General features: G+C 40.1%; 1 protein-coding gene across 3 annotated transcripts in view; it reads left to right on the forward strand.

Moving 5' to 3' along the window:
* Nucleotides 1–11,839, forward strand: part of ELF1 (E74 like ETS transcription factor 1) — a 106,191-nt gene that overhangs the window by 14,098 nt on the left and 80,254 nt on the right. The window contains exon 1 of one of the 3 annotated variants that reach the window (XM_019525047.1): nucleotides 1,191–1,273. The exons of the other annotated variants lie outside the window; for them this stretch is intronic. The gene's annotated coding sequence lies outside the window, so the exon portion shown is untranslated. Of the gene's footprint in view, nucleotides 1–1,190; nucleotides 1,274–11,839 lie in introns of those variants that run through there. 3 annotated transcript variants of the gene reach the window in all.

Genomic DNA, 11,839 nt, shown 5'->3' on the forward strand with positions numbered 1-11,839 from the left:
TTGAAGACTGGGCATAGGATCTATATACAGAACCCAACTTTTTAGTATAATGTTAAACAAATTTGGTATTTATTTATAAATAAGAGGGGTAAATAATACCAGAGCCATATACTATTTAAGCTTCTCTATTTTAAAACCTTGATTATGATGATTTTTTTCTGTTCAGGTCACCCCAGTCTTTACTTATGGTCTTGTCTTACCACAGAGTTGCACCAGACATGAACAATAGTAGTAAAATTAGTGCACTTTGTACATGTTCAGTTGTAGGTCTTTTTAACCATATATAAAGTCTCACCACACAGGGGTCTGCATCAGTTGAGCCAGATTAATTTTTAACCAGTTTCAGTTCAGCCAGTGCATGTTCTGTTTTTAGACAAGACTGAAAATGGAAAGGAGAAATATTCTCCTAGATCTTGTGTACACACACAAGCTGTTAAAGGCTTTAGCTGTTCAGCTAAAGGTTAAAGCTGTTTAGCTGTTCAGTTAAAGGTTTAATGCATGGGTTTCAACCTGGCCAGAAGTTGTTTAAACTGAGGTAAGAATGGCCAGATACAAATTTGCTCCAGTTATTTAAACTTACACTTTTAGCTAAACTGGATGTATGCATGTATTATAACCAGATTCTAGATGAACGTTCTGGTGTCTAAGTTTCACTACAGTGGTGCTAAGGCCCTAGGAACGAGAACATAGGACTGGTAGTAAGATGCACATTGTTAAAGATTATAAAGTTTTCCCAGGGGAAGGGGACAAAGGTACCTTGTGACAAGTTTACATGTGTTATCCTTAATGAACAGCATCTCCTTTGCCCTCATTGCACATAAATTTCCCTTTGAGAAAACCTGTGCCCAGGAATGACTGTAGCAATTCATACAATTATTTTGTACAAGAGAAAGAAGCATTATCTACAGTATTTACAATGTTTGCTCTGCCCAAAATTATTTGATATCTTGATTATAAAAAACTTGGGAAGGATAGCATGGGAAGTTTTGGGGAGGAAGGGGGAATATATACAAAAAGGAACAAATTGCTTTATTTTTTCCTTCTTTGGGGAAGGAAGGCAAAGGAAACATAGGAACAAGAAGTAGGTTGCTCTTACTTTTAAAAGAATGTTAGCTTTTCCTGCAGTAAAAGTATTCTAGTCGTAGCCTGTCTGCAAAGGCAGGATATTTAAATGAGCTGATGACCTTTGCACTGAATCTGAAGCGACGCAAGAATCAGGCAGACCTTACAGGAGCTTAAGCCTCTTTAAAACTTATTGTAGCTGAAGAGAAAGGTAAGATAAACCTGGAACTCTAAAGAATGCTTCCTTAGTAGCAGTACTAAAAATGTAAGAGCTAAAAATAAATTAAAAAGTTGATTATTGTTGACTGTCCGTTCAACTGCTGTGATAAAATATTAACTTGTTGTACTAGGTACTGCCTTTTTAGTGCAAACAGAATAGTCTGTTATTGTGTTTTGCTTGCTAAGTCAACATTGTAAAAAATTCTCTGGTTATCTGGAAACTGCCTTATTCAGGATATTTGTTAAAGTGATGCTGTTTGGGTTAAAAATCATGTTCCTTACCTGGTTCAAACTAGTTAAAACAAACAAAAATCCATGAGCGCTGTTTATATCTTGCCCTATATATCAAGTTGGCTTAATGGACATAGGCTAGGTCAGTTTTCCTTTTGCTTTTGGACTCTCACTGTGAATCTTGTGCATTAGCCTAACATTTGCTGGTTAAGCTTTAAGGTGATTTCCATGCCCCGCCACAAAACAAAAAAAACCAAAAAACCACTGCTGAAAACACAGATAGGTTGGGAGGTTTGGATGTACAAAATAAAGTGTCTCAAAGATAGTTCAGTGAAAAAAAGCTGCCATGTGGAAACCACACAATCCTGTTAGCTGTAACGAGGCCAGATGAGTACTGCAAACCGGCAGTTCAAAATATGGTAGCGTTTTGCCATTGTGTTACAGTAACCAGTCCTAGGGATAAATCTTCAATTTTCAAAGAATTTAAAGAACTTTAAATGTCTTTACAAATATCACTAAAAGTGTGAATTAATAATCATGATATGACTTTTATAATATTTTTAAAAAATCAGCTTTAGGAACATGCCACCTTTTCGATGCATCAGAAAATCTTATTTACTACCAGCTTCCCTTTCTCACAAGGTCAAAAAGTTAACTTTTTGTTCTAGGCGTCCTTATTATTAGCTAATTTTGTAGTATATAAGTATGTTAATATACTAGAGGTTATTATGCTTATAAGCATTCCTTTTTGCCTAATGCTGCAGGAAGTTAAATTTAGTTATGCATCACAAAAGTATCTCTTTGTTATGATCTGTGAGTTTTTTGCTTTAATAAAACTTCTGTTTTGTACATAAAACACAGACAAACATTCAGGGTTAAAAAGAATATTCAAGTTCTATGTCAGTGTGTTTTGGGCACAGTGTCAACATCCCTGCCACCCCAGTTTTCTTAGGAAAACATAAAATCCTGCCAATGTATGTTGCAAGATACGACTGATGTGACTTACAAAGAAGCAGCAACTTTATAAAATGTTGGCTGCATAATATTGTTGGAATCTGAAATGGAAAAGACTTTTTCAGTCATATTGTAGGTGTCTCTGCCAGTACTACAAAATTTAGTAAGCTGCAGATCCTCCTGCAACCATTCAGACAGGGTTTTGAATAAACATAACTTTGTATTTTTTTTCCTTTGTTTGGATGTTTTGGATTAGCAGAGTGTTTGTCAAGGGTGGTGCCCTGAATCATGTTTCTCTGGTACCATATGGTGCCAGGCTGTTTCTGTCAAATGTATTTAAGACAGGGTTAGGCAAAATATGGCCCGCGAGCTGGATATGGCCTGTGGCTGCCCCCACAGCACTCTGCTTGGGCCAAGTCCTCCTACTCCCACTCAAGGTAGTCCACACTGCCCCAGCCCTGGCTTGTGTGCGTAGCTTCCCAGGGCTATGCTATGCAGCTATGTAGGGCTGCTGTCAGTATGGCTGCAGCTGCCTAGGTGCTGCTTGGCTCCCCCTGCTTCCAGCAGAGCCGGGGTCCTTACATTGGGGCAGGACCCTCCTGGCCTCCCCACCCCACACACAAACCTGGAGCAGGGCAGCAGAGGCAGGAGGATGAGCAGCTGGAGCTGGGGAGAACTGAGCAGCGCCCAGATGGTGCAGCCACACTGGGAAGTTGTGTGCACTGGCCAGGGTGAGGCCGGGTGCAGGCAGGAGTACAATGTGGGCTGCCCGGGATAGGAGCGGACAGGGCTCAGCCCCATGTGAAGCGCTGTGGGGGCAGCTGCATACTGCACCTGCATTGCCCCGGCAAGTTCATGCTCCTCCTGCCCTTCTACCTTCCTCTTACCACTCCCAGCTGGCTCCCAGGACCTAGTGCTCAGGCAGCCCCCTCCCACATGCACATCCCTCCTGCTCCAACACACACCCCACATCCACACCCCCCACCTCCCACATGCACACAACCACACACCTAGACACCCTCCTCCCCACCTCCCAATATACAAGAGTAAGACTTAATTTTGAGCTATTATGGAATTGCCTCTATACAAATTACTCAAAAAAACCATAAATCAGGACAAAAATGATTTTTTGAAAGAAAATTAAAATATGTTGCAATAGATGCTTAATTTTAGTGTGTGAATTGTTTTTATCTATAACTTGTTAAAATTGTGGCTTCTGAAAGATGTTGTCCATGCAGCCCTTGACAGTTCACTAAAGCTCGTTAAGTGGCCTGCCAGCTGGAATAATTGCTCGCTCCAGAATTCAGCCACTGGCTTCCAGTTGACTTCTGATGTCAGTTTAAGGTTTTGATCCTAATTCTCAGAGTAATAAATGGGTCAAGCTACAGCTATACCAAAGACCTAAGTTTGATCTACGAATCACTGGGATGGACAATGCGATTCTCAGACATAGAGCTCCTGTGACTACTGGGGTAAAGAAGCTTCTGTCAAAGGAATCCAGAGAAGATCAGATGAATCCAGAGCCTTGACCATCTTTACGAAACATTGCTAAGCTGCTTTCTTAAGAAACTTTTTCTGCCATAAAGGGTGCTTATAATTCAAACTGCTCTTTTATTCACATATTTCTCCCAGTGCAGTTATATCTGTGGCAGAGTTTTGACCCTAGCAAGGGAAAAGGGCTAGGGACTCCATGAAGTTCAAAAGGGATTTTCCTTTTCCTGTTGGTTTTATATAGAAGGTGCTCAGCTACTATACTCTTGGATGGCATTATTACATTCTAAGAAAATAGATGATGCTCTTTATTTTCAGGGTTTTGTTCTGTTGACAGTTAAGCTAGTGAACACATAGCTTAAATTTGGTTTTGCTTAGTTTTATACCGTTACATCAAAGCATTTGCCCACTGAGAGTGGAGAAGATTGTCACGAGTCATGCTTACACCTAGATGCACTCTCTGAGACCACCTTAAACAATTTCTCTCCTCCCCTCTTATGTCCTTAAACAGAGATGGTCAACTTTCTGGCCAATTAATTTAAGGAAATGAAACTTTCTCATATCATCAAGTGTTGTGGGTTGTTCTGAAACAAGCAGAGGAATTTACCTTGTGGGGACTTTTTAGGAGGGGTGTATGTGTGTGGAGGAGCATGTAGGGTGGGAATTAAAATATTTTTTTGTGGATATAGTCCATATACTCATTACAGAACCAAGGAGTTTGGTTACAGCTACTCCAAATTTTGTTTTGTCTGGTGCCTGATTCTTTGCTTGCCAACGCCATGTTAGTTCTTACTATCGGTTTTATTTCTGCCACCACATACTTCGCCATTTTTTTTTTCTATTTCATCACAGAATTACAGATATTAGATTGAAAAATCCTGTTACCTCATTTAATCTGTTCTCTTGCAAGGCTTACAATAGTTTCATTTAATGTTTTTGGTATATTTCAAGTTCCGTGTGGATGAGTTCTCAAAGGGAAGTTCTAAGCAGCATGGTTTCTACCACGAGCTATAGTGTATACTGACAGTGAATCTCTTTTTCTTCCTTTGTTATGCCTGGTATCAGATATCAAGTACTTTTAACTGTTCAGATGATCTGCTGTCTAATAGCTGATTTGCAGAAGGCCGCACACTAAAATCACTGGAATCGTAACTTGTGTTAGCCTGGGCCATGTTAGAAAAGAACGTGATCATGGTTTGATATTGTGTCTTGCGTGCCTCATGAAGCTGTGCTTCAGTAAGCTTGGGTAAGTTTCCTCTAATCAAACTGACTGGTTTTCTCTGTGGCAATAACTTTTTTCCTCACCTTTTTTGAAAAAAGAAAAGTTGCAAGTTCTTGTGTGTGCTGCTACTTATATCTGCATCTGGCAGACTAAAAGGACAAATGGATTATTTTATAATAAGAAAAAAGAAAAAAAAGAGCAGTAAAGGCAGGAAACACTTGTCATTTAGACTCTGTATCTTCATTTCTGCTTCCTGTCAGTTAAACCACTAGCAGAGGAACAGATGAACGAAGAGATGACTCTAGTTTGCAGCATGGACTGCTGTTGTGTAACAAAGCTGTCTTTTGAAGAAATTTGAATTAAATCTATTTACTTCTCATTTTTTACCATTCTCTTATTTATTGGAGATTGAGTAATGTACTATAACTGTCAAATGGTAGCTAGAGGAGTTGTTAGTAGAGCAGTAACTGTCTGAAGTCCAAATTTTTTTCATCAGTGTTAATACAGCAATTATTTTGAGTTTGTTTGAAAAACTGCTAATGAGGTACAAAAAAGAGGTTACTAGGCCAGTAGTAAGATGCATTGGGGTGGCTTTAAATTAGGTGATAGGGTGAATGTCTGTTTCAAAGAACTGCAATATTGCCAAGTATTGTGATTCTCCACACCCCCACTCCCCTGAGATCCTGCAGTATTCAGAGTGTTTCCCCTGCCCTTAAAGCAACAACTTTCATATTTAAAAAAAAAAAAAAAAGCCTCATGCTAATGGAGAAAGTATGTGCACTCTGAAGGGTCAAAATTCAGAAAATGTAGAAAGCTCACATTCTGCATTTTTTAAAACTCTCATGACTTTAAAGGAAATCTTATGGTAATTTACACATATCACTGCTGCATAGTTAAGTTATTAAGCTTGCAGTTTGGATATTGAGTAGGAGGCACAAATGTTTTGCATTAGCAAATTCATACATTTTAATTAGAATTTAATTATAATCTCCCCTTAGGTAAATATACTATGGAGTTATTTTCATGGTAGGTTTTTATGGGCACTAACTGCAATCTTTGTGTTGACCGAAGTTCATTTTGGGGCAAATTTGCTGGAGGCTCTTCTAGTTTCATGTTCTTTGGGCAAATTAATTGTGACTTGGGTGTGGTAAAATGGTCTGAAACTTCTTGAAGGCCACGTCTGATGCTCTAGAAAACATAATAATTTATAAGTTTAAATTGCAGGGAATTGGGCACATCTTAAAATCTTGATAATTATTTGAAAGTATTGGGATTCATTTCTGCCTTTGCTTTTCTTTCTTTTTTTTATGCATGTGGTATGAATCCCCTAACAAGTTAAAAAATGGGTAATCAGCAGTTTTAGATTAGCGATATTCCTTTACTTGAAAGATAAAGTAGTTATCTGTATTCTTGAAAGCACAAACTCTTCTTTCAAAAGGCAGAGGACGTGGTATTGTTTCTCCTTTCATGCCCCCACTTAATACAATCCTGAAATTAATTTAATTTCCTTATGTTTATTGGATGTTTTGAGCTGATAGATCACAGGTTGTCAACCAGGGGTACACATACCCCTGGTGGTACTTGGGAAGGCCCCAGGGGGTACGCGGCAGTGGCGTGGGAAACAGGGGTACTTGGGATATGCACCGCTGTGTGGTATCATGCGACGGTGGCAGGTGGTGGCGCACTTCCCAAGTACCCCTGCTTCTCCTGCTGCCGCCGTGTTGCCACTTGCTGCCATGGCTGCTTGCCACCGCTGAAGTACCCCCCACAGCTCATCAACCAGCTGCTGGGGATTCCCCTCCCCCCACCGCTTGTCAATCCCCTCCCCCACTCTTTTAGGGGGTAGAGTCCAGGAGGGGTATGCACCAGAAGGGGTACATTCCTTAAAAAAGGTTGAAAACTCCTGTTATAGATCAAGTCTTAAGTACCAAAATAAAAAGGGAATTGGGAACAATGTAGTTTTATATTTAAAACAAATCCTTCTTACATTTTACAACAGACAGTGTGAAAGTTGTTAAGGTTGCAATTCACTTTCTGTTTTAATCAGTTTTCCCTCATTCCCCTTCTGTTTGGGTATGAGGTAAATCTCTGTGATGAGATTGATGTGATGGGAGTGTTAATGAGAGCCAGTGCTCATTTAATCTCTGCGCTTTAGTAGTTTTACATCTCACCTAACTCAGAGGAGCTGGATTAACAAGTACCATCTAGTGTTCCTGTAGATTTTTCCTCCATTTTTTCAATGGCTGTGATATTTTTGAGGGAAGTTCAGATGTTTGTTTCCAGTGTTTGCCTCCCTCCCCTGCCCTCTTCCAACAAGCATATTTTTATTTTTCTCATTACAATACTTTCTGGGACCCAGGTTAGGTAACCGTTCTTTAAGCACATAACCCAAACCCTAGAAGAAAAATGTCTACCTAATCTTTAAGAGTTAGGTAGAACCATTTGCACATGTTCCTGATTTGTCCCTCACAGGTCCCTTCCCTGAATTTGTCAGCACAGAGGCTTTTCTATTTGAAGGTGTAAGTGAATTTGTGAATGAGGGCTTCACTGCAAGGGGCCAAGTCTTGACCCATGGTTGTACGTGGAGAAAATGGTGCCTTTGCCCCTGCAGCATGTATACTTTCCAGTGGACTCACTGATTTTAATACATAATGACCAAAGAGATTCAGTAGTGAAAACCCATGTCTTCTGTGAGTAGATGTGTCAGGCTGTGTGTTCACTTCCTGTTCCTGGTACCCCTGAGGTCTTTGGGATTTGCAGTCCAGAATTACAGCAGCAGGGTTCTGCAGGGTTACTCATCACTTCTTCCTGCTTCCAGGTGCCTCTGGGATTTGTCAACAGTTGTCAACAGTTGCAGCCAGCAGTAAGTTTGAGATGGGGAAGGGGTGTTTAACCCCCTCCCTGCCTCAGCCCCCAGCCAGGGTTTGCCAGGGGGATGGGGGCAGTGTGTGTGCTTCTCTCCCCCTCTGCCCTCTGTAGACTGGGCTGCATTCCCAGCCGGGCTTGCTCCTTGTCCCCTTGGGAGCAGAGGGGCGGGACCAGCCCTGCTCTCTGGAGCAGACAGCCCAGCCCAGTGTTGGAAAGTATGCTGGGATACTGGGGGCTGTGATTTAACTAGAACCAGGAAGGGGTCTGGGACAGAGGTTTTATAAACCAGTTTGACTCAAATTAGTTAAGTCTGATACTATATTCAGCCAGGTTTATCTTAAACCAGTTTCCACCATTTTGAAACTGGTTTATGTGCACTGAACTTCTGTTCTGTTACAGGTTTAAACCAGTTTCTGATCACTTAAACTGGTTTATGTGTAACTTCTGTCTCTAGCCTAGATGGCTAGCTCTTCCCATATCTACACTTTAGAACATATTGGTTCCTAATGCTTTGTAAGGGGGAAGGGGGGGAATCCACAAATTAGATTGTTAGTCTATACTTGCAAATTTGTTTATTAGTGTAACCCTGAATCTCAGAGAGGCACATAATTATTTGATACAAACTGAATGGGTACAGCGGTAAGGCAGTATTTCACTGTGGGTCCAGAGGTATGAGTTCAAGCACTGCTACAAAGTCATACCAAAGACTGCCTCCAGTGACCCTAACTGAGTGTGGGTACCTTGTCATTTGGGCTGGGAAGTCCAATATGGCCAGATCCAATGCTAGTCATATTCTTTTATGTGCCGTGGCTACAAAAGCTGCCTGATTGGCCTCATAGGATTAGGCAGACCTTTGTTCTTGAGCCTGGACCCCAGTGAGGCACATACATTTTCAATAAATCTGAATGCACACGTGGATTTTTAAAGCACTGAGAAAAATCAGTTGTATAAACAGCAAATGCATCTTCACCTTAATTATGGGGTTGAGGCCCATCATGTCATGCCTCTGAAAATATTCTCAGACCTTATCTAGACTTGGCTTTAAAGGTATGAAGTGAGATGGAGTTATCTAGGTTGATATGAATTACAATTTCTAACTTGATAGTTAAAACTTTCTAAACTGGATGGATTGAACTAGGTAACTCAATTGAACATCATACCAACCCTTTAAAATCCTAAATTAGAGACAGGTAACATTTTCAAAAGCACCTAAACTGCCATTTTCCAAAAGTGATGCAGGTACTGATCCACATAGGATTAGACACCTAACTCCTGTTTTGGAATTAAGTGCCTAAATATTTTCATGGATCTGGGTCTTAGGCACTTAAGAGTTTTTCACATTTCAGAGAGACTTAGGCCTGGGCTACACTTAAAATGTTTTACCAGTATAACTGTTTTGATAAAGGTGTTATCTTTTGTTTTTAACCAGATAACTAGGCTGGTCTAGTTAAACTAGTACAAGGCATTTCACACTGTGATAGGTTATTTCACTTCCCCAAACTGGAATAGGTTATCCCAGTATAACTGCATGTGCAACAGGGGAGGTTTTGCTGTCTCGGTTATTCCACATATATATAAATCAACAAAACTTACAGAAGTAGACACCTTTACTGTTAAAGTCTTTTTTTGAAAATGGGACCTACATACTTTTGAAAATGTACTCAAGGCCAAAAGATGCATGATGGAAGGAAAACCTACACTGGAATACTAACTCATAGTCAAAGAAGAGACATTTGGTCCCAAAGCAGGGAGGAACTTCTAATGCACTTCAGAGTCAGTCCTATGTGGTTCAATACTTTCCTGATTTGGTGCCTGAGTGACAGCAGAGAATAGGATTATTCCAGGGGAGGGCAGGGGGTAGAGTACATATACCACATACAGCTGTCACAGAATTCTTTGTATTGAAAAAGGCAAGAAAAACCCAGCAGTAGACATAACCTTGGTGAAGAAAGATTACACATAGTGTGTTCAGTATGTTATCTTCTATCTTATTTTTTATTTTTTTTACCCCTTTCTTCAGACATGTAGTTGCTCTGCAATTACAACAGTTCCCTTTTAGATAATAAATGAAGGAATGTATTGTATTTTTGTTTAAAATGCTCATCACTAAAAGTCTTCATCAAACACTAAATTGAAATATGTCTTCTTCGGAGGTGGGGTCACCGCAAAGCAGAATCTCGAAAGGAGGGTATTCATGAAATCTGACTTTTGTCACATCCCACTTTCTTGTCTGCTAGTGTTTCACATCAGCCAATATGGCTGCTGATACAGGTTAGTATGTTGTGCCTCTCTCCCCATACTACCTTTCATTCTTGCTCCTACAGGCTTTTCTAGTCCAGGTATTTCTACCTGTGGAAGGTAATGAGCTCTTTAGGTTATTTTGAAACAGTACCATATGTTGAACCCTGGTGATTTTCACATGATATACTGTATGACTGCTTTTTTGAGAGATTGTTGACTGAGATTTTAATCTCTTTGCTTGCCCAGTCTGAATACTTGCTCTTGCAGGAGTTGATAGTGATGCTGGATCCTCCAAACCCTAAAAAAGGTTGGATTCCATATTACTGTTTGTCACTGTCCACTCATCACATTAGGTCACCTAGCGAAGCCTTTCAGAAGAATCTGAAACTGAAAACTGAATTGCAGGGGAGACTGGTGACATCTGAAAATAGGTGACAAAACTGGCCTGTTTCTGGCAGCAACATACAGAGATCATGCTGTTTCTGATTCAAACCAGGAAGGCAGATCCTTTCCTGCTTACCTTGTGGAGTCTCTGCTTCGAATTCCTGTGGTAAAATCAGAGGACCAGCATACACATATGAATATGAAGTACTTCAACCATAACATATGTGAGAAAACCTAAGTGAGACTCGTCACAACAAATAATCAATAAAAATCAATAAAGCTAAATCAATAAAGCTTCAGATCCATCCTTTGAAAAGATAGGCCTCTCAACTGGTGAGGCCTGTAAATGAGAGGGAGAAGGGAATGAATTGTTGCTACTGAACTGTTGAACGCCCCATATCCTATACTTCTAGAAAAAATATTTATTTATTGTTAAATAAAAGTGCTCTGCTAGGTCAGGCCCAGAGGACTCCATTGTAGCAGTTAAGAAAGGGCACTGATAAGCATTTAAGTTGTGTTGTTTTGTCATTAAGTTGTGTAGCTTAAAATGATGAAAAAGAGATTAAAGTCTATTAATTTATTTTGATTTTTGTCTGAAGCTAACAAGTTAGCAAACATAGCTTAAACAAAAGAATGAATCAAACTGTATACTCATGCAGGACTTGGCCTGTTGAATGGCTGTTAATGAGAACCTTACCTCACATTGTCCATCGCGCTGAAGTTAATCACTCGCTGTGGCTAAGAAAGACGTTTGTGCTAGTAGTTATATACTAGATAAATATCTTTCTCATTCTTTAGATTCTGAAGCATGACACATACAATTTGAAAATGATTTTAATGTAGAAATAGACAAAGTGCTTTGTCTGGGCCACAGCAACAGTATCATGGATGAAACGTCATGCACATGGTTCCTAAGCCACCCGAGTTGGAATAGCTTTGTTTTTGTTTTATTTCCTCCCCACTTGACACTCCAGGTTTAATGGAGGCAGGTAGGCAAGTTCGAGTGTGGATGAAACAGCACACATGTCCGCCACTCCAGGAAGGCAAAGTGGTCTAAAATGATTACAGGAAAACAAAACAAGCTGAAGGCAGTGCCATGTGTTTGTCACGCAAAGGAACAGCCCTGAAACACTTGCAGGCCAGAAATTCCGTTTGCAGTAACCACAC

Source organism: Gavialis gangeticus, unplaced genomic scaffold (genome assembly GCF_001723915.1).
Source record: "Gavialis gangeticus isolate Ggan-Ray unplaced genomic scaffold, GavGan_comp1, whole genome shotgun sequence".
Lineage (NCBI taxonomy): Eukaryota > Metazoa > Chordata > Crocodylia > Gavialidae > Gavialis > Gavialis gangeticus.